This window comes from Macaca nemestrina, chromosome 8 (assembly GCF_043159975.1).
Source record: "Macaca nemestrina isolate mMacNem1 chromosome 8, mMacNem.hap1, whole genome shotgun sequence".
Taxonomy (NCBI): Eukaryota; Metazoa; Chordata; class Mammalia; order Primates; family Cercopithecidae; genus Macaca; species Macaca nemestrina.
The window spans coordinates 82,915,717-82,938,049 of NC_092132.1; the positions used below are offsets into that span (position 1 = coordinate 82,915,717).

At 35.4% G+C, this 22,333-nt stretch overlaps 2 protein-coding genes across 5 annotated transcripts in view; both read right to left on the reverse strand.

The window, feature by feature from the left end:
* The window catches only part of LOC105482223 (sodium/potassium transporting ATPase interacting 3), a 656,509-nt gene that overhangs the window by 550,445 nt on the left and 83,731 nt on the right, over positions 1-22,333 (reverse strand). The window lies entirely within an intron of this gene.
* LOC139355597 (gametogenetin-like) overlaps positions 1-22,333 on the reverse strand; it is a 197,591-nt gene that overhangs the window by 15,433 nt on the left and 159,825 nt on the right. The window contains exon 9 of the mRNA XM_071067432.1: positions 20,280-20,411. The gene's annotated coding sequence lies outside the window, so the exon portion shown is untranslated. The remainder of the gene's footprint in view (positions 1-20,279; positions 20,412-22,333) is intronic.

The following is a 22,333-nucleotide window of genomic DNA, read 5'->3' on the forward strand; positions in this document are numbered from 1 at the left end:
ATTTCTTGGCTTCGTGTATCTACTTAAGCAGACTACATCTTTTCATTTTTAATGTGATCCATTGCCCAGCAATTCAGTCCCCTGGCCCCACATCGTAATTCTGTCAGTGTGTGGTTTTTGGTAACAGTACGTGGAAGCTCATGCTGGAGAGATTTCATTGTGTCTATAACCTTCAGGTGTCAGAATCTGATGTTGCTATGAATCAGAAACTGGTTATCAGCCCCCAGGAGGAAGTGCCTTGAACCATCAGAACGTCTAGCCCTGAGACCCTTTAAAGTCCTCACTCTTTCAGTAGCTGAATGTGGCCACAAATGACAGCAAAATAGGGGGAAGCATTTTAGGACATGAAGTGTCAACTCTCGGTCAACTAGAGGTGTCAGCGATGACTAGAAAATTGTCCACTTATCCAAAATCTCCTCCGTATTTCCACACTTTTCTCCTGTCCTCCTCTGTTTCTCCCTATCTCCATCCTCCATCGCTCCATCCACCAGTTAGAGCTCAGTGTCCTCCAGCTCAGGACAGGGAGCTTATCTTGCTGTTTAAAAATCATTGATGTGGGCCGGGCGCGGTGGCTCACGCCTGTAATCCCAGCACTTTGGGAGGCCGAGGCGGGCGGATCACGAGGTCAGGAGATCGAGAGCATCCTGGCTAACACGGTGAAACCCCGTCTCTACTAAAAATACAAAAAAAATAGCCCGGTGTGGTGGCGGGCGCCTGTAGTCCCAGCTACTCTGAGGCTGAGGCAGGAGAATGGTGTGACCCCGGGAGGCAGAACTTGCAGTAAGCCGAGATCGCGCCACTGCACTCCAGCCTGGGTGACAGAGCGAGACTCCGTCTAAAAAAAAAAAAAAAAAAAAAAAAAGATTCTTGTGCCTCAAAGCTCTTTCAGCATAATAGATGTTCTGCAAAAACTCAAGGGGGAGAGGTGCTCAAAGGTCAGTTAACTTATTTTTTAACCACAGGATTTCTATATTCCTTAATTCACAAGTGCACAGTTAATTTTCAAGAGAGGTCTATAGATTGCAGTGTTTCCCAGATTTAATTATTATGAAACCATTTTTTTTCAAATCACAAACATATCCAGGATGTGTGCCTTTCAAAAGACATTTGGGAAAATCCTAGCATTAATACAGGGACATCTCCTTTAGGTAAAGTTTGAGGACTTTATTAGAAGGAATGTCTTGATCATGATGTAATTTGTTTCATTTCCTGTGTCAGGCGAAGGGACAGAGACTTGGGAGAGAAAAAGTAGTCTTTTCCTAAAATTTCCCTCAAATCATACATTATTGGGTTGCTTACACCCTGATTTATCTTAAGATAAACCCTGGTCTGATAACATCCAGAATCCAGTCCTCCTGAGTTCAAAGAAAACGATCCTCCTGCCTAGCAGGACCTTCCCAGGGCTGAAAACTCTTGCAATGATATTTCTGCCTCCCGCAATGCCACTGCATCCAGGAATTGTTCCCTGATTACTCTAAGCTCCTCACAACTGTTGAATGAAGGAGAAATGAGGTTGAGATTTTCATCACTTAGTGATGGCAGCAGGGTCTAAATTCTGCTCAAATTTGTGACTCAGCTCCAATGCTACCATGAAGGACAATTTCATGGACAGTCTTAAGAAGAGTGGTGCTCTTCCTCCGCAATGTCAATACAAGTCTCCATCAGACTACTTCTCTCAGGCTGTAATTATTTATTTTACGTGTCTTCCTTCCCTGGATCTTGTCATTTTCTCTTTGGCATGCTCAGCATCAGGCTCACACAGACTACAGGCTCCATGAGGACAAATGGTTTATCTGCCATGTTCATATCTGTGTGCCCAGGACTCAGCTGACTCCTACTCTTAGTGAATGCTTAATAAAGATATAGTGAATGGATGGATTGAAGGCTGAAAATCAAAGGAACAAAAGGCTGACAAGATGTTAAGATATCGATTACATGCCCATGCCTGATTTTCAGATCTCTTAGCTATGGACTTAGTTCTAAAATCCACAGAAAGGGGTAGCTATAGATATTGATGCCAGGGAAGTTTTCAAATCCTCTTGATCCAATTAATTTATAAAACTAAATTTAATGTCAAATAAAATTTAAATTATTAGGTTGGTGCAAATTAATCGTGGTTTTTGCTGTTAAAAGCAATGGCAAAAACCACAATTACTTTTGCACCAACCTGTAATAATCTAGACGTAGAACTTGCTTAGGGAAAAATCCCCACCATCTGATAGTGTAATAGACATCTAAATTTCTGTTTCTAATACAGCTTTGTAAAAGTGTCTCAGTGGACATGAGGCTTAAGAAATCACCATAAAATGCAAATAAAGTTACCCAGATCCCATATCTGGCACAATAATAATTGCTGTAACTTTGCTTGTATTTTTTCCTATTAATTTAAGAAATTGATACTTGAGATTGTATTTTTATTTTACTAACGTCTGTAACTACTTGTCATTTGTATTGTTTTTCTTTTTTCCCTTTCTTAACCAAATTCTGTGAGCTGATCATTCTTGTTCCCCACTTCCTACCACAAGATTGACAATAACCTGAGGTAATAAACTTATTAAGAATTGATGCTTCTGCCCAGAGATGGCTCGCAAACCTGCGATTTGGAATTTAGCATGAAATATCCTTTAGTGACACTATATTTTCAGTTGCACTGAACTGAAATTATTACAGTTTTATTTGAATCAAAAAGTGGCAAAAATATTTAAATTATTTTTAAAAGGTTCAGGACATTTATTAAACATTTACAAACATAAAATGCTTTGCCAAAGTAATTACTTGAAGATTATCCCTTTTGGGGTTGAAGGACAACAAACTACTTCAAGTGTGGCTCTCATGTGCCTTGGAATGACACAGATTCACTTCCTTGGTTCAGACATACCAAATGGCAGGTGGAGACAGAGGGCTTCAGTGTAGTGAATACTACTGAACACTGATCAAATATAAAAGCTCTGATTTGGGATCAATAGGAATAAGGTAGTGTGAAATGCATAATGATGTTCTCAATGAAGTGTCCGATACCAAAGGAAAAAACAGTCTCCTGTTCTTCGACTCATTACTGCATGTTCAGGTTGAGAAATAAGTAAATGTTTGAAGCAAATATGAAATCCATATTCAAAATTTAACTTCCATGATCCATGCTAAGGGGTTTAGACTGGGATGCATCTCTTCGATAGCGCATTACACTTTAGATAGTGATTTCCCTGACACAGGCTCAGAAAAGAGCAAAGACAGCACGAAATAATGTGCAATATTGCGACAGACATCAAATATCATGCTAATGTAAAGTTTCTGTTACAGATTAATATGATGTATAAACCCTTAAGTGACATCAATATCACAGAGGGTGTTCTGAGTCACAAACCTAAACCATTCTACAGTCCTCTCTGCTAATGCAGAAGTAATTCATTAAAATTATTCTCGAGTTGTAAACAAATAATTTTGGCTCAGAGAGATGCATCCTCATTTCTTGAAGTTCCTCCAAATGATAAAAGAGTTCTTAGGAGAAGATTTCCCTCCACTGGAAAGGCAGTACTCAGCTGGGAAATTAAATAAAATCACTTCTGCAGGGATTCTTTAGTCTCTGATGATTTCAGACTTGTGAAGAATCATCATAATGATTCTATTTTCCTTTAGTATTTTCATAACATCAGAGACCTTTTTGTGCATTTTTATGGATTATTTTGAGTGATTTTTTCAATTTTTCAAGGAGAAGCAAATTGAGAGATTATAAAAAGGAATGATCAAATTAGAAACATTTTGAGGATAAATCCATGTTGTCAACTGTTTGATTCTCCATTAATTTCCTATTGTGTGTTTTATTTATTTTGCTAAAAATGATTCTCCCTTATTTCCTACAAAACCTAAAGACTTATGACATGGGCCAATTACAAATCAGTTATAGTTTAATTGGGTGAAAACAGTTCTTAGAAAAGCTTTTTTTTTTTTTTTTTATAAACTTCTCTTCAGTTCTTCTGAGAGCATCTTAAAAGATAATTAAGCATTCTCTAAGGAACTTTTACAGTTCTTGTTACCATCGATTGGTAACAAGACTTAGCAGAAAATAAATCACCTTCTTTTTTTCAGGTTACCTAAAAACATTTTTAAAAATCCTTTGCTATTTTAGAATACAAGAAAATCAATTGCTATAGAAATAATGCTTTTCAGATACAAGCCCTGGGCAAGAACAAACACAAAGATATTATTTGGTTCATTTTGTTGCAGTTTAATTCTATTCATCAAAAAAGCTTTTACATGAATTTCCACATCATCCACATTTCCACATTTATGATTTCAAATATAATATTGGCTTACTATTGGTCATACACCTTAGTCAAATTAGCACAAATTGGCTCAACCAGAACTTTGGACAAATAAAAAAAAATGGCTAACAGAAAAAAATTGCTATATATGTTTATTGTAAAAACAAGCTATATTTAACCAAAAAAGTAGAAACATAAGTGAAAGAACCATGATGTACATCTTGGGTCTTTGTTAGAATCTTTGTTAAATGAGTGTTCTTTGTTAAATACATTCAGAGAATTTAGTTTTTGTAATTTTAGAACATCTACTTTAAAAGAATGCGGCTTGACTAATGACTAGAATTTAAGAAATCCAGCAAGATATCAATCTTTGATTCAGACTATCTTTGGATGTGACAAAAATCATTTACCTAATAAAAGGAAAAATATTAACATAAAATACAAAACTGTAAACATATTTGTAAAATGCTATAAGTGCTTTCTCTCTCTCTTTCTAACACACTTTCTCCTAAGTCCAAATGCTTTGCCATTTCTTGGTAAACTAGATTCATCCCATCTGTACTTATTTTGGACCCTATGCCCATAATACTTCCCTGCTTTTTCAGGGTCTAAAAGAAGCTTACTAATGATTGAACATCCATGTGAATTTCCATCTCCATGATGCTTTCCAAGCTGCCTGTTTCTAAAAACAGCTCCCTTTATGCAGACACCACCATCTTCATACATACTACTCATACCACAAAAAGTGAAACATACTCACAACGTTACTGCATTGTACTTTAATCTTCTGGGTTGATTTTCATCACCCATTTATAGCCCTGTTCTCATATTCCCAATTAATGTAAATTTTAACATCTACCCTCTTACTTCAGGAAAATGTCTACTCTTAAATGCAAAGTTCTTATTTTGACTTCCTTTAAGAATGTGTGAAAAATGGAGGCATGAGAATATGAATAAATTAGAATCCTTATGCACTACTGGTGAGAAGGCAAATGGTACAGCCACTGTGGAAAACAGTATTGTGGTTCATCAAAACATTAAAAATGATGTTATCATACAATCCGGCAATTCTACTTCTGGGTATATATCCAAAATATTGAAAGCAGGGTCTCAAATACATACCCATACGTGCGCGCGCGCGCACACACACACACACACACACACACACCATTATATATATGTATGTATCTTAGAGAGTATATATAAATAATATTGCTATGAATAATATCGCAGCAGTATTATTCACAATAGCTATGATATGAAAGCAACCCAAGTATCCATCAATGGATGAATGTATAAGCAAAATGTAATGCACCTATAAAATGGGATATTATTCAGCCTTAAAAGGGGGAAGAAATTCTGATACATGCTACAGCATGGATAAGCTTTGAGAACATCATGTTATATGAAAGAAGCAAGTCACAAAGAGGCAAATACTGTATGATTCACTTATGTGAGGTACTTAGAGTAGTAAAAATCATAAAGAAAATCACAGAGAAAGTGAAAGTTGTTTCCAGGGGACCAAGGTTGGGAAAATGGAAAGTTAATGTTCAGTGGGTATACTGATTCAGTTTTACAAGATAGAAAGAGTTATGGAGATGGATGGTGGTGATGGTGGCTGCACAACATTATAAATGAATTTAATACCACTAAACAGTACAGTTAAATGATTACAATAGTAAATTCTATGTTATGTATATATTTATCATAATGAAAAATTATTTAAAAATTGGTAGCAGTTGCTAGTGCAGCTTCAGTGCACAAAGACTAGAGTATCCTGGATGTAGTAACTGTACTGATGTGAAACATTAATGCTTCCAGCTCCACGGTGGTGCACTATTAGACAAAAGTGGCAGAAAGTAGATCTTCAGATAATACTAATTCTATTCAAACTATGCCAAGAAAAAAAATACGTATGGAGGAAAATTTCCAAACGAATTCTACAAGACCACTATTACCCTAATATCAAAACTAGACAAATAAAACTATAGGCCAATATCACTGATGAACATTGATGCAAAAATCCTCAATGAACTGAAGCAAATCCTTAGCAAACTGAAGTCAATAACCTATTAAAAAGATCATTCATCATGATCACGTGGGATTCATCTCAGGGATCCAAGGATGGCTCAATATACAGAAATCAAGAACTGTAATGAATCACATTAATAGAATCAAGTACAAAAACCGTATGAACATTCAATAAATTCTAGAAAAAGCATTTGATAAAATTCAACACACTTCATGATAAAAACTCTCAAGAAAGTGGGTGTAGAAGAAATATACCTCAAAACAATAAAGGCTCTATATGACAAATATACTGAATGGAACAAGACAAGTATGCCCACTTTCACTACTTTTATTCAACATAGTACTGAATGTCCTACCCAGAGCAATTGGACATTTACAGCCAACTAATTTTCCACCAAGTCACTAGAAACATACAATGGGGAAAAGGCAGTCTCTTCAGTAAATAAGCTGGAAAAACTGGATATCCATATGCAGAAGAATCAAACTAGACCCCTATGTCTCACCATATCACAAAAATCAAAACAACATGGATTAAAGACTCAAATCTAAGAATGGAAACTATGAAACCACTAGAAGAAAACACTGAATAAATGCTCCAGAACATTGATTTGGGCAAATATTTTTTTTGTGTAAGACCTCAAAAGCACAGGCAACCAAAGTAAAAGTTGACAAATGGGATTCCATCAAGCTAAAAAGCTTCTGTACAGCAAAGGAAACAATAAGTGAAGAGACAACCCACAGACGAGGTGAAGATATTTGCAAAAATATCTGAAAGGGGATTAATAACCAAACAACTCAATAACAAATAAACAAATAATCTGATTTTAAAATGAGCAAAAGTGCTAAATGGACATTTTTCAAACGAAGATATGTAAATAACCACCAGGTATATGAAAAAATGCTCAACATCACTAGTGACCAGGGGAATGCAAATCAAAACCACAGTGAGATATTATCTCACCTGAGTTAGAATGACTATTATCAAAAAGACAAAAAGATGATAAATGCAGGTGAAGACGCTGAGAAAGGGGAACATTTGTACACTGTTGGAGATTATATAAATTAGTGCAGTCAGTCACTGTGAAAATTCATATGGAGGTTTTTCAAAAAACTAAAAGTAGAACTACCATACGAGCTAGCAATCTCACTGCTGGGTACATATTCAAAAAAAGGAAATCAATATATTGAAGAGACATCTGCACTCTCATGTTTATTGAAGCTTCTTTCACAATAATCAAGATATGGAATCAACTTATGTGCCCATCAATGGATGAATGAATAAAGAAAATGTGGTATATATACACAATGGAATATCATTCAGCCATAAAAAGAGACTGAAATCCTACAATTCACAGCAACATGGATGAAACTGTAGGATGTTATGTTAAATGAAATAAGCCAGCCACTATTGTATTTTCTCATGCATATGTGGAAGCTAAAAAAAAATAATCTCCTGGAGATAGTTAATAGAATGGTGGTTGACAGAGGCTGGGAAGGGTAGTGGCAAGCGGGGAGCGAAAACAGGTTGGTTAGTGGGTTCAAAAATACAGTTCGATAGGAGAAATAAAATCTAATGTTCAGTAGCACAATAGGGAAACTATAGTTAATAATAGTTTATTGTGTATTTTAACATAGTTAGAAGATAAAATATGTAATGTTTCCAGTACAAAGACATGATAATTGTTTCAGGTTATGAAATATTCCAATTACCCAGATTTGATCATTACACATGGTATGCTTATGGAAAAATAATACATGTACCCTATAATGTGTACAACTGCTATGTATGCATAAAAATTAAAAATAAAATTAAAAATTATAAAAATATAGTTTCTTCTTGAAAATGCCACGGAAAACATAACACTTGTAGGAAGAACCTAAGGTAGCAAGCTTTGTACACAGAGACGTGCCCTATAAGTAGACTTACTAATAAATCATATCTGTTAGTGATATTATTAGCTTATGGCTATTTTGTACCTAATACTTCCCAGTAAGCTAATACACATTATCTCAATTTTCTCTCAGAATATTTTTGAAAGTGTAGTTAACTGCACTTCAGGTGAGGAAACTGAACCTGATAGATGACCACAGTCAGACAGTAGGGGACCCAGGATCTGAGACCACATCATAGTCTCAGAAGCTTTTGCTCAGCGGAGGCTCTCAGCCACTCTTTCGCTGGTGAATAGCAGGGCCTCATAAACACATAGAGAAGTCCAGAACACTTCCAGTTGTTGCGGCTTTTGTAATATTTTGTTTCAATGCCATAATAAAACAGGTTTCCAAAAATTGTGATATATTTAAACTTATAGTTAACACATTAGTAATTCTGACAAGGAAGTAATCTCTTTTACAGGCAATATCAAAAGCCTGTATTTGTAGCTTTCTCTGGATTCAGAAATGGGCCCATTGGTCATCTTGACCTCCCTCTGACAGGCTTTGATTGACAGTAATACTGCCACTAGCTCAAACATGAAGGTGCTGCTCTATGGGTATCACCTTATACAACAGTCCCCAGCATGGGAGTGTCCTGTGGTTTATAGGTGCTTTCCAAGGATCCAGTGTGAGTTTACCCGTGTTTCCAACTTATCCACATAGAGGCCAAGCTAGGTGATGTGGGTAGCACATAATTTCTTCTTGCTAGCCAGGCACTTCTGAGATAACATCTTGACATGGATAAATCTAATAAAGAATAAAACAACTCAACAAACAAACTGGGGAATAAAAAGGAAAACTAAAGTCAGGAACTTCAGCATTGCTCCTATGCAATGTCTCCATGATAGATTCACTTCAGCCCTTTTTTAACTAAAACTCTTAATTAATGAAATATGCTTCACCTTATTATACACAAGGAATCAAGAGGAAAATGGAGCAAGTTTGGGAAAGCACTGCAGATACGCGGTCTTCCAAGGTTAAATGGATAATCAGAAATTCTGCCCTGCAAGGAAAATGTTTTCAAAGGGTAACATCCCCATAGGCAAATGGCTACTTTAAAGTTAAATGCGTCCACTACCATAGAAATAGTTACCAGCCACTACTGAGTTTTCATAAATACTCCAGCAGTTTAAGATGATTCTGTTTAGTCTTTGAAGAAGCAGATTCTTATTCTATATTCATATTCTGAAGTAACTAGCTTAAAAAAACTTACACCTTACTTTAATGATTAGTGGAGTGATTTTCTGGTAAGGCTTACATCAGGAAATAAACAAAGTCTTCTTTAAAATTTCCATTGTCAAATTTTCATGCATTCCTCTTATCCTTATGAAATTGGAAACCAAGGTAATTAAGTCACTGTTGTCACCAATGGTAGATTTCCCTGTTCTCGTCATTATACTATCTCTATGCCAAGAGTTTTAACATAGACTCCCAAAGACTTGAACAGATATTGACTTGACATTTCCAGTCTCACTAAAATGCACTTGATAATTGCTCATTATAATATAAAATAAATTTTTGGAGAGTGTAAAGACTTTTGAATACAAATCAATCAGTCAATAAAATCCATTAAAGTAGACAGGATGTTAAATATATGTTCTATTCTGAAGAAATATCCTAACATCTGATAAAATTAAAATATCTGACTCCATAGTTTATGTAACTCTAGAGGATAACAGATTTTAAGATAACGTCATACAAGTAAGAGAGACATAGAACACGCAGAGGATACTAGAGTGAAACAAGCTACTAAACAAAGCATGCAAGATACTAAAGGTTACATTGAATGTCAATCCTTGTATTTTGAAGAAAGCATTCATTCTAAGATATCAAATGCATCAATTTATCATTCTTTAAAAAAATTTTTTCTAGCCAAATTAACTACTCTCTCAGCATATATATAAGTTTGTTTTCATTATTAAACTCATCAGGAACAACAACAAAAAATAGAGAAAATAGAATATATTCCTTTAGCTGACTACAAGCCAAATAACAGCAAATTTAATTCCACATGACCCTTATTTAACCCAAAGCCTATAAGATTAAGTGTATTCACTCATACTTTCAAAAGATCTCCTCCAGTGTTGTGTGGTGCAACAGATATGTAATGTAAATATCATGTAACTTTGAGTTTTGTAGTAGGTACATTAAAAAAGACATAAAATTAATTTTAAAAATGTATTTTGTTTACTCCAATGCATGTGGCTCACATTTATCATATTAGACAATGAAGGTATTGAGTAATTCTTCCTTCCCTGGGAGGCTTTTCTTTGTTTTAAAATTATAAGACTACATAATATGACATATATCCTCAACAAATATAAGTGTATGGTGCATACTGTGAACTATAGACACAATGTTGAACAATAGATTTCTAAAAGTTCATCTTGCCTAACTGAAACTTTATACCTGTTGAATAGCAACTCCCCATTTCTCCGAGATCCCATTCAGGCCCTGGAAACCATTATTCTACTCTGTTTTTATGACTTTGACCAATACCTCATATAAGTGGAATCACGGAGTAGTTGTCCTTCTGTATCTGGCTTATTTCCCTTAACATAATGTCCTCAAGGTTGATCCATGTAGTCAGATATGGCAGGATTTGCTTCTTTTTTAAGGTTGAATAATATGTACACATCACAGTTTCTGTATCTATTCATCTGTCAGTGGACATTTAGATTGTTTCCATACTTTGACTACTGTAAATGCAACTAATAGAGTGCAAATATGTCTTCAAGATTCCAATTTCACTTCTTTTGGATAAGTACACAGAAGTGGGATTGCTAGATCATATCATATTTCTATATTTAATTTTCTAAGGATACTCCATACTGTTTTACTAGTGGCTACATTACTTTATACTCCCATCAATAGTGTACAAGGGTTCTAAATTGTCTTTTGAATACTTGTTATGTTTTTGGGATTTTTTGATAGTAGCCATCTGAACAGGTGTGAGATGATATTTTGTTATAGTTTTGGTTTGCATTTCCCTGATCATTACTGATGTTGAGCATTTTTTCTTGTCCCTGACAGTCATTTGTAAGTCTTCTTTGGAAAAATGTCTATTCAAGCCCTTCACACATTTTTTTTAACTGGGTTGTTTGGTTTTATTTGCTATTGAGTTGCATGAGTTCCTTGTAGATTTTTTATATTAACCCCTTTTTGGATGTATGGTTTATATATATTTTCCTCCGTTGTGTAGGTTTCCTTTTTACTCTGTTAAATGTTTTATTTTTGTTTAATGTAGTCCCATTTGTCTATATTTGCTTTTGTTGCCTGTACTTTTGGTGTCATATCCAAGAAATTTTTGCCTAGACTAATGTTATGGAGCTTTCCTCTAAATTTTCTTCTAGTGGTTTTAGAGTTTCAGGTCTTATCTTCAAGTCTTTCATTAAGGTTGAGTTTATTTTTGTGTATGGTATAAAATAATGGTCCAATTTCATTCTTTTGTATGTGGATATGCAGTTATTCCATCATTAATTGTGAAGAGCTTGGGAGGTTTTGATAAAGAATGTGACTTTTGGGTGAAGAATCCTTTGCTTCAGCCCTCAAAATTCCCACAGAGGAAATAAAGAGTGATGTGTTCATAAAAAAAAAAAAAAAAAAAAAAAAAAAAACAGACCACAAACAGCTGGAGCACTACTCCCATAAAGCCAGTGTTCAGCTAAGTAAAAATACATGAAATGCATCATACTGCTGCATGTTTTCACAAGATGAAATGTTAGCATTAATTAAATCAATAATGTTTTTAGTATAAGATATGTTAGACTTAGTCATGGGGAGCTAAATGTGCCAGTAATAAAAAAGATGTTAGTTAGTTGGAAATGAGAAATCCACTTTAGAAAAGGCCATGATAATTTCAAATTGAAGTAGATTCAGGAGAATTGAGAAAAAGTATGTAAAAATCACAGCTGAAAAATTATCTTAATTTTTATTTAAAGATTGGATAGACCTGGTTAAGAGCTTGTGAAGAAACCAAAAATAGCTCTATATTAGTAAAGCTGTAAAAAATAAGAATGCCAATAATGGAAAAGAGAAGTGCATAATTTGTGTTAATTTGAGAATGACGGACAGTTTCAAATTTAGGCAGTGTGTGTGTATGTATATGTTGCTGTGAATAGATGAATATATGTATAAAGAATATATATATAATAGGAATATTATATAAACATAGAGATGACCATAGATTGCAAAGGGCACATGCTGCTGGAGATGAAAAGCTTGAGAAGGAGCACACTTTGGAAATAAAGATTTTATTAGGTGGTAAATCTGATAAGTAAAGGACTATGCCTATTTCTTTCAGAGATGACTAGTTGCCTATCAAAATATTCAGGCTATCCTTCCTTCCACAGTTTCATTTAGGAAGAGGGAGTCCAGTCAGTGGCTACATTTCCTAGTTTCTTTGCATTTAGTTGAGGTGGTGTGACTTTTTCTGGTCAGTGGATATATTTAAAAGTGATTTGTGTCACTTCCAGGCTGACATGGTTAAATGTGCTATGGCAACCTTGAAAATGGAAGAGCCACTGTTTGAAGGATCCAGAGTTCCTCTATCACTCCTTGGAGGCCTTGCCCCATGGGGTCACCCAACCAGTGACATCTGCAATGCACTTTGCATAAGTGACAAACTTATTTGGTGAAGTCATTGAATTAAGGGATTGTTTCTTATGACAGCCTACCGTGAATTTAAAAAGTATCAACTTTTAAATTATTCTATTTCCACTGTTTAGCACAAAACATAAAACATAGTAAGTGATCAACCAATATTTCCTTTTTAGCTATGGTTGAGATAATAGTGGATTGCTTAAGTCAGAAGTGGAAGATAAGTCAGAGATGGAATATAGTAAACACCTATACTAACTCTAGTCAACTAAGAGTGGCTGGTGAAAGCCCTGTCTTGAAAAGTTTCTGAGATAAAATTCAGTTTCAATGGGAAAGAGATGTGATTGATTAGTAATGTCTCATATGAGTGTCAGATGGAGATGATGGGACATGTGCTATTTATCTGCCATTTGCAATTTTCTGGATCACCAGAATAGAATACTTAAAACCAAGTTAAAAAAATAAGTCTTCATTGACATGTTAATCAAAACTGGAAAGCTGATATTTTTTCCTTAAACTCTTCTCAAAGTTATTAGAGACTATTTACATGGCATGGCATTCAAAATTTTTCACATTCCAATTCTGTTAGAGCATTTTATTGCCATAACAAGAGAAAGACTCCTAATCTTAAAAATGAATTAAAATGTTGTTTATTCAAACCACATTGTTTCTCTAGGAAAGACAGCATCAATTTAAGAAATAATTTTCACCCATAATAGAGCTTTTAAGATCATCTTTTTATTTCCTTAAATATTTAAGAATGTATTTCACTCAGCATTCAAAGTAAACAGAATACCTAACTTTACTAATTGTCATACAATAAAAAAGCTATTTTACCCCAAACAAAATAACTTGACATATTTTAGTTTATTTTCTGCATGAAACTGGAATGAGAATATTATCATACTCTTTGACTAGGCAACTAGCAATATTCCTAAAAACCTGCTCTAATAGCAGCTGCTAATGCAGATTCCTGTTCACCATAATGGTTCTCTGAGCCACTGTGTGCGGTGATGAGGAGTCAGCTCTGGAGGTGTGAGTCTGAATCCCAGTTTCCCACCACATACTGACTATATGACTTCATAGCTCCACATTGTTTCATCTGTTCCTCAGTTTTCCCCAATATATAAAAAATGGGACAAGAGTACCTATATCATGAGGTTCTTATAAAACCTCATGATATACAAAATTATATTATATAAATATAAAGCATGCTACAAGCATTTAATACACATTTGCTTCTAAAGAGGAAGGAACTACAGCCTGGTTTCCTGTGGGGAGTACATTCACAGCCATAGAAAGGTGTATATATATATAGATAGAGAGAGAGAGAGAGAGAGAGAGAGAGAGAGAGATACAGAGAGAGAGAGAGAGAGAGAGAGACTCCGATTGATAGCCAAATCCTCCCACAGCCTTTTCAGCTGATACAGAAAAATGAGCTCCACCCCAGGGAGATGGTGTGTGTATTCCCCATATAGGCTACTTCCTCAAAAAGCAAAGCCATGGCGATTAGATCCTCCTCCTGCACTGCCAAAGTACATACACACTTAGACTTGAATTAAGGCAAACTGTGTCAGGGAGGAAACAGTAAGACAGGTATTCTCGGGAACTGTCAATAGGAGTAAAAGTTGGTACAGACTTCCTGAAAGACATTTTGCTCACTACTCCACTGAAGTAGAGGCAAATATTCTGGGAGAGTTGACCCTGCAGCAATGGCACACTCTTCTATCTGCAACACCTGCCTGGTTGGGCTACAGCCAGAGGTTAGTACCAAGAGGCACAGGAGAGCTGATGCTCTCTGCTTAGGGCCAAGTAGCTGGGAGGAACTAAGAAGGATAGAAGAAATATCCACCTCATGGTAAGGACTGACCTTCTGGGCACCTGGCTGCTCTGGTTTATAATCCTCAACCTTGTGTGGTGTTTCTTTGCCAAAGTTGTGTGGTAGGCTGCATGCCTAAGAATGATGAGTGGATTATCTGCCATGTTTAAGACTCGATATAGTCATCTGATGAAGTAAATTTTTTAAAGTTTTCCTTTTGGTGTTTATGCCATTTCTGTGGAGTATAGCTGTCTAATCTCTGGACTCTGTTGAATAAAAAGTGATTATTACTCAAAACCATATTTTAGCTAAATTTTGTTAAGAATTATATTACAATTAAATTTTCTGAAATTTTTTAAACTAATTTATGATTTGTGTAAATTTATCTGAAAATGATCTAATTCTTACTTTCATTCTATTTTTATAATACATAGATCATTTACTTTTTCTTGAAATCTGGTTAATCTTAATATAAATGTTTAAACTTAATCCAAAACACATCCTTTTAGATGGCTAGTTGAGTAGTTTCACACAATGTCACAAAGACTAAACTTGTAAAACTGGCCACACTTATTTTTAAAAGGCCATATAAACTCCATATTTTCTGTTACTTCTGTATCTTAGGTTTTGTTGATAGGCTTACAGTTATGGCTCCAGAAAGAAATACAAAATTTTCACCAAAAAGAATCCTGGTGAACCCTAGGACTCATTATTCTGATACTTAAGCATTAAAATGTGTAACACAGAAATACCAATTACATTTTAAAAAATGAATGCTTGGCTGTGGAATACAATTGATTATGTAATTGGAATCACCCTTTAAGTTGAGTACAATCAGATCTGCCGAGGCATGAGTTTAAGTGGGCATAGCAACAGTCCATTGTTTGGTGAAATTATATATCTAGATCTGGGCCTGAGTAGGTCCAGAAAGCATGAGTAAATTACATGAACAGGTACATATCATAATGCCTACTTTATCTACCCTCTGCTCATACCCATGACTCATAAGAGATTTCCTACAACAAAATGACAGGAAAAAAAGAACTCTAGACTGAATCATTGATGACATGTTGTTGCTAGCTAAAATTGACTGCTGACACGTGACAGCTCCCCTCCTAAAATATACTAGGAAAGGGAAATGCTCTCAGGTGACATGGTTGTGGGCTGTAAATTTGGTCACTACTTTATGTAGAACTAGAAGTGTCTTTCACTGTAGATATGCATAAATTATTGGGTGGTGGGAAATGGCTTAATTAATTGAACATGGGCTTCAAAGGAATAAGATTGAAAAAACAAGGATGGGCACCTCAAGTTGGCCTTTGTGGTTGGACCTATGGGAAGAGATGCAAAACATTTCAATCTTTGTGTCACATATTAATGTCCATTGGAGAATTTCTCCCAAAGTCAGAGCTTCAAACCACCAGGAAATAGGAAGACTCTTCCTATGAATGGCAGCCAGCATTTCTTCTTGATTATCTCAAGACTTCTATAATGAAACCACGAATAGAGTAACCATGATAGCAGACAGAAATTTCATAAGTACACTTAATAACACTGACTCCTTCTCTACAAGATGTATCTATTTGTCACCACTGAATGTACAACCTATTAGCAGCAAAAACTTACATTGAGCCCTCTCTATGACAACATTACTTGAGAATACCATCTGACCATTTACTGGCAGGTAAATCACATCAGAACTTTTACACCCTGGAGAGTTGTGATTTCTCCTTATCAACTGTAATCCCTTCTTACAGAGTTCTTTCCTGTGTGGGAGAGGCCATGTAGTATGACTTTGCAAAGATGTACCTGAATTATCAATGTTATATTGCACATAGCATTGCCTCACTGGAAAAGACATAATTTATGGCAAAGAAAGTGTACCAATAATGATATGTACATGGAATTCAGGCACCCAATCATCCACATGCAGTCAACCTCAGAGACAGATGAAATTGCCTGCTATGATCTCAGTTACAGTACAAGCTTAAAATGAGTACTCTGTGAGGTTAAGGTGTTGACTTCCAGAATGCAGTACACGCACTTAATCGATGGCCAGTATATAGTCCTATGGCCTTTTAGTTACACTACTTGGGTCTTGAAACCAAAAGATAGAAGTAAGACTGGCTCCTTTTACCACCACTCCATGACCCACTTGTAGTCATGCTTCCCATCTCTGCAAGTTTTGGCTATATAGGGCTAGAGATCCTGTATCCCAGGAGAGAAATGCTTCTGCTAGAGAACATATTAAGGGTACGATTAAACTTGAAGCTACAACCTTCCTTGGTTCATACAGTACTCTTCATGCCAGCAGATCTATGAGCAAATAAAGCAGTTGCAGTACTAGAGGAGGCTTACTTCCATGATTAGCATAAAGAGTCAGGGTTGCTGCTTAATAATGGGGGCAGAGACAAGTAATACTCAAGGGATTCAAAGCGACAATACTTGATGCTTCTACCTCTAGTTTTGAAAGCAAAATAGAGAATGTAATAACTATGTTCTGAGAACACTGAAAAATGTAATAATTTAGACAACTCTGAAATGAAGATTTGCATCATTCCATGAGACAAGTCACCCAGACCAGTCAAAGAATTACTAAAGATGAAGGGAATCTAGACTGGGTGGTAGAAGAGAGGAGATGGCAAAGACCAGTTGCAACCCCAGGACCAGCTACAGTAATGGGAGCGATAGCCAATCTCCTAGCCCACTTGCATTAAGTTTTCAGAGGGTGCAGCTGGCCACTACCTTAAAGGAACTTCTCTGAAAATAATTGATTTATTTCATCTCTATCAGAGAAGTAAGGACAATTTTTTCTTCTTTTTTTATGAGAGCCAGATATATGGCAGACACTCAAGTAGCTGAGTTCTGTGAAGAGTGGATTGTACATCTCTTAGTCACCATTTCACATCTTCTTAGATTCACTTGCCTCTTATGATAGCTCTGTGATTTTGACCGTCTTCACAGAGGTACCCTTTACTCCCCACTGATGGGTGATCCCAAGACTCAGTCTACACTTCTTAGGAAACAGAGTTCCTGGATCAGACAACCAGTTGCACCTGTTGGCATCTGAATTGATAATGCCTCTCAATCAGGGCTGTAACTGGGGAGAGGTGAGTGAGGTGTGAAGCACTTGCTTTGGATGAACAATTTAAGGAGATAGCAAAATGTCATACTCAAAATAGAATTTGATCTCATTGGTTTCTCACTTCTCTCCTTCCCTCTACTGTTCTTCATCCTTTCTTTCTTGATTATATTCCTTAGTAAAACATTATCCTGCAAGTTACCCATCTGATAAGGAATTAATAAGCAGAATATACAAGGAATTTAAGCAGCTCTATAGGAAAAATCTAATAATCTGATTAAAAATGAGCAAAATATTTTAATAGAAAGTTCTCAAAAAAGACAAATAAATGGCAAACAGGCATATAAAAAGATGCTCAGCATCACTGATCGTCAAAGAAATTTAATCAAAACTACAGTGAGATATCATCTCTCCCCAATTAAAATGGCTTTATCCAATAAACAGGCAATAAAAAATGCTGGTGAGAATGTGGAAAAAAGAGAACTCTTGGGAGGCTGAGGCAGGAGAATGGCGTGAACTCAGGAGGTGGAGCTTACAGTGAGCCGAGATTGTGCCAGCCTGGGCGACAGAACGAGACTCTGTCTCAAAACAAAACAAAACAAAAAAAGAGAACTCTTGTACACTCTTGGTAGGAATATAAATTCTTTCAACTACTATGGAAAACAGTTTAGAGGTTCACCATAAAACTAAAAATAGAGCTACCATATATTCCAGCAAGCTCAATGCTGGGTATATACCCAAAAGAAAGGAAATCAGTATGTAGAAGAGATATCTACACTCTTATGTTTGCTGCAGCACTGTTTACAATAGTCAAGATTTGGAAGCAACTTAAGTGTCCATCAACAGGTGAATGGATAAAGAAAGTATGGTACTTATACACAATGGAGTACTATTCATCCCTAAAAAAAGAATGAGATCCTGTCATTTGCAACAACATGGATGGAATGGGAAGTCATTATACTAAGTAAAATAACCCAGGCACAGAAAGACAAACATTGCATTCTCAATTACTTGTGGGATCTAAAAATCAATACAATTGAACTCATGGAGATAGAGAGCAGAAGGATGGTTATCAGAGGCTGGGAAGGGTAGTCAGGAGGATGGGGATGTAGGTGGAGAGGTTAATGGGTGTGAAAAAATAGAAAGAATGAATAAGATCTAGTATTTGATGGTACAACAACAGGATGACTATAGTCAGATATATATATATATGTGTGTATGTGTGTGTATATATATATGTATGTGTATGTGTATACATGTATGTACGTATGTATGTATATTTAGGTGGAGTCTCACTCTGTCACCCAGACTGAGTGCAGTGGCGTGATCTCAGCTCACTGCAGCCTCCGCCTCCCAGGTTCAAGCGATTCTCCTGCCTCAGCCTCCCAAGTAGCTGGGATTACTGGTGTGCCACCACACTCAGCTAATTTCGTATTTTTAGTAGAGACGGAGTTTCACCATGTTGGCCAGGCTGGTCTCCAACTCCTGACCTCAAGAGATCTGCCTACCCTGGTCTCGGAAAGTGCTGCGATTACAGGCGTGAGTCAACATGCCTGGCCGATAATAATTTATTTTTACATTTTAAAATAACTAAAAAAGTATAATTGAGTTTTTGTAACACAAAGGATAAATACTTATGGGGATGAATATCTCACTTTACGTGATGTGATTATTATGCATTACATGCCTGTACCAAAACAGCTCATGTACCCCATAAATACGTATACCTACTACGTACCCACAAAAATTAAAATTCAAAATTCATCAAATATCCACTGGTCTTTTTTGTTAAGCTCTGCTGTCTGGGAGAACAGGTTAAGATCATTCTAAGAAATGTGGCTCAAAGGAGACATATTAAGAGACCATCCAGAGAAAAATGAAAACTTTTTTGAAGGAGAATAAAAAGGGAAAGCCAAGGCAAGGGAAGAAAATAATGCAAAAGAAAACATCTAGGGCTTCTTCACCCTCACAAAACTATAAGAAACTAAAATGTGATTATTTTAGAGGAAGAAAGATACTGACTGAATACAGCTATTGAATCCATAATGAGTATGAATTGTAGAAGGTAGATGGCTGGAAGGCAAAGGGTGGAGCAGATGTCTTTATAAGCCCCCACATTTTCCCAGGAAAGTTAAGATCAACTTAAACATGGCAGTGAGGGGGCAGAGAAAAGAGGACTCATTATTCAGGAGTATGAAAAGAAATAATTCTTAGGCCGGGCGCGGTGGCTTGCACCCGTAATCCCAGCACTGTGGGAGGCCGAGGCGGGCAGTTCACGAGGTCAGAAGATCGAGACCATCCTGGCTAACACAGCGAAATCCCGTCTCTACTAAAAATACCAAAAATTAGCCACGCATGGTGACAGGCACCTGTAGTCCCAGCTACTTGGGAGGCTGAGGCAGGAGAATGGCGTGAGCCCAGGAGGCGGAGCTTGTAGTGAGCCGAGATCATGCCACTGCACTCCAGCCTGGGCGACAGAGTGAGACTCCATCTCAAAATAATAATAATAATAATAATAATAATTCTTAATAAAATTATTATAATGAATCATTTGTACCTGCAAAAGGAAGAAGCAGTTTCCATAGGTTATAAATGTAGATTACATTCAACATGTCCTTGTGGGATATGCATACACATCAACAAGTGCTTTACTGCAAAACTGAATCTTAAATCATCCATAATATGTAACCTACAATTAAAAAATGAAGGTGTTGAAAGACTGGAGTCTATATATAATTAACACTAGCTTTTAATGTATCACTAATCACTTTATTATTTTAGAAAATAAAAATATGGCAAGCCAAGATGCTCAGCTTCTTGACAACTATGTAAAAAATTGATGATGTTGATGCTAATAATAATGAAGAATTACTATTTATTTAGCACTTATTATAATACAGACTTTTCTGATCTCTCTGTCTCATCATCGTCATTATCTATCTATCATCTCAAGCTTTACAAGCCTATTAAGTAGATGTATATAATATTTCTAATTAATTCCCAATTCACAGATGAGTAAGATGATATCTAGATCAGTCAGATAGTTGCCTGAGATTCAACTCAAAATACGTAGGTTTCAAAACACATGATCCTAATCCTACACACTGAACGACTGACTTGAAAGTGTGCTGGATAAATGTCCTTGTCAGTCTCTGAATTTCCACTCTGATAATATTTAAAAATTATTAATGATAAATTACTGTGGTATATAACGTGTTTCCTAATATTTCTTGATTTTTCTAATTACCTCTAACCTAAAAGAAATAGCATTTCGTGTATCATAATTAAATACTGACTGCTGACTAAGGCCCTGAAACAAAAGGAACAATAGGAGATTTCATGAAATATAGTTCTTTTTACCTATATCTAACTCAAGTAAAAGCTTTATAAGACCAGTTGAAGAAGTATTTATTGTACTTAATTGGATCGAATTTGTAGAAAACATCTAGAAAAGTTGAATCATTGTTCACACTCCTTCAATCCTCTTATCAAATCTTCCTCATTCATGCCATGAACAGAACTGTTGCTAACCGTCACATGACACATTTTATTAAGAGGTAATTATATACTAAAATAAAGCATCAAAAGAACAGTATCGTTGATTTTTTCCACACTTCCAATTCCTCAATGTAAATGGCAAAATATTTGAAAACTTAATCAAATCTTCAAGTGTCTTGACAACCATACATTATATTTGCTTCACTGATAATGCAACTCTTTTTATTTATACAGTATACAGAAAATCCCATTGAAACAGAAGTAACACGTTTTAAACAAAATCTTATTATACAGCTTAAAATAAAGCAATCTCTGGTAAATATAGTCTGTATCACACGCAGGAATGGAGGCATAAGGTAGAAAAACAGAAAATGTCTTTACTCATCCTGAATAGTATTCAGGTGGCTTAATTTTACAAAAAGTCCCAAGTCAAAGATATACATATGCACACAGAAGTACACAAAGATATTCCAAAGTTTATCAACATTTATTTCAGATTTTAGTCATTACTGATTTATTCAAGTACTAATCAGTAATTTATTATCTATGTCTAAATACATAAATAAGTTCCTATTATTTCTAATATTAATGAGAAAAATAATAAAAACCGAAATCACATAAGGCTTTCTGTAAAAGCATATAGCAATAAAATTAAATATTTTGGAATTTATTAGAATAAGAAGTTATAACTCATCAATAAATCATAAGTTATATCATCTCCTATGTTGGGGTTTGCTTAAAGTATACTAAAGTAATATAAAGACATTCCTATATTATGGTATTTTTTATTTATTAAAATGTACATTTATTCTGAGACAACTAAACATTTTCTTTCACAAAAAGTATAAGCTTAGTCAAAACTTGATTTGAATTTTATACTTTAGTTTTTTCCTTGAATATATTTAGAGATTTAAATAATCAAGTTTTGACATTAGCCTCTATTTATTTAGCTCTTGATTAAAATAGAATAGAGAAACCAAAGTTATAAATAATGCCTTAAAATTTATGGATCTTTTAATACCCTCTACATATGAAAAACACTTAATAATTCAACATAATAAGGTAGAAAAATTACATAATGTGAGGCTCAGGCAAAAACCAATAGACCCAAGG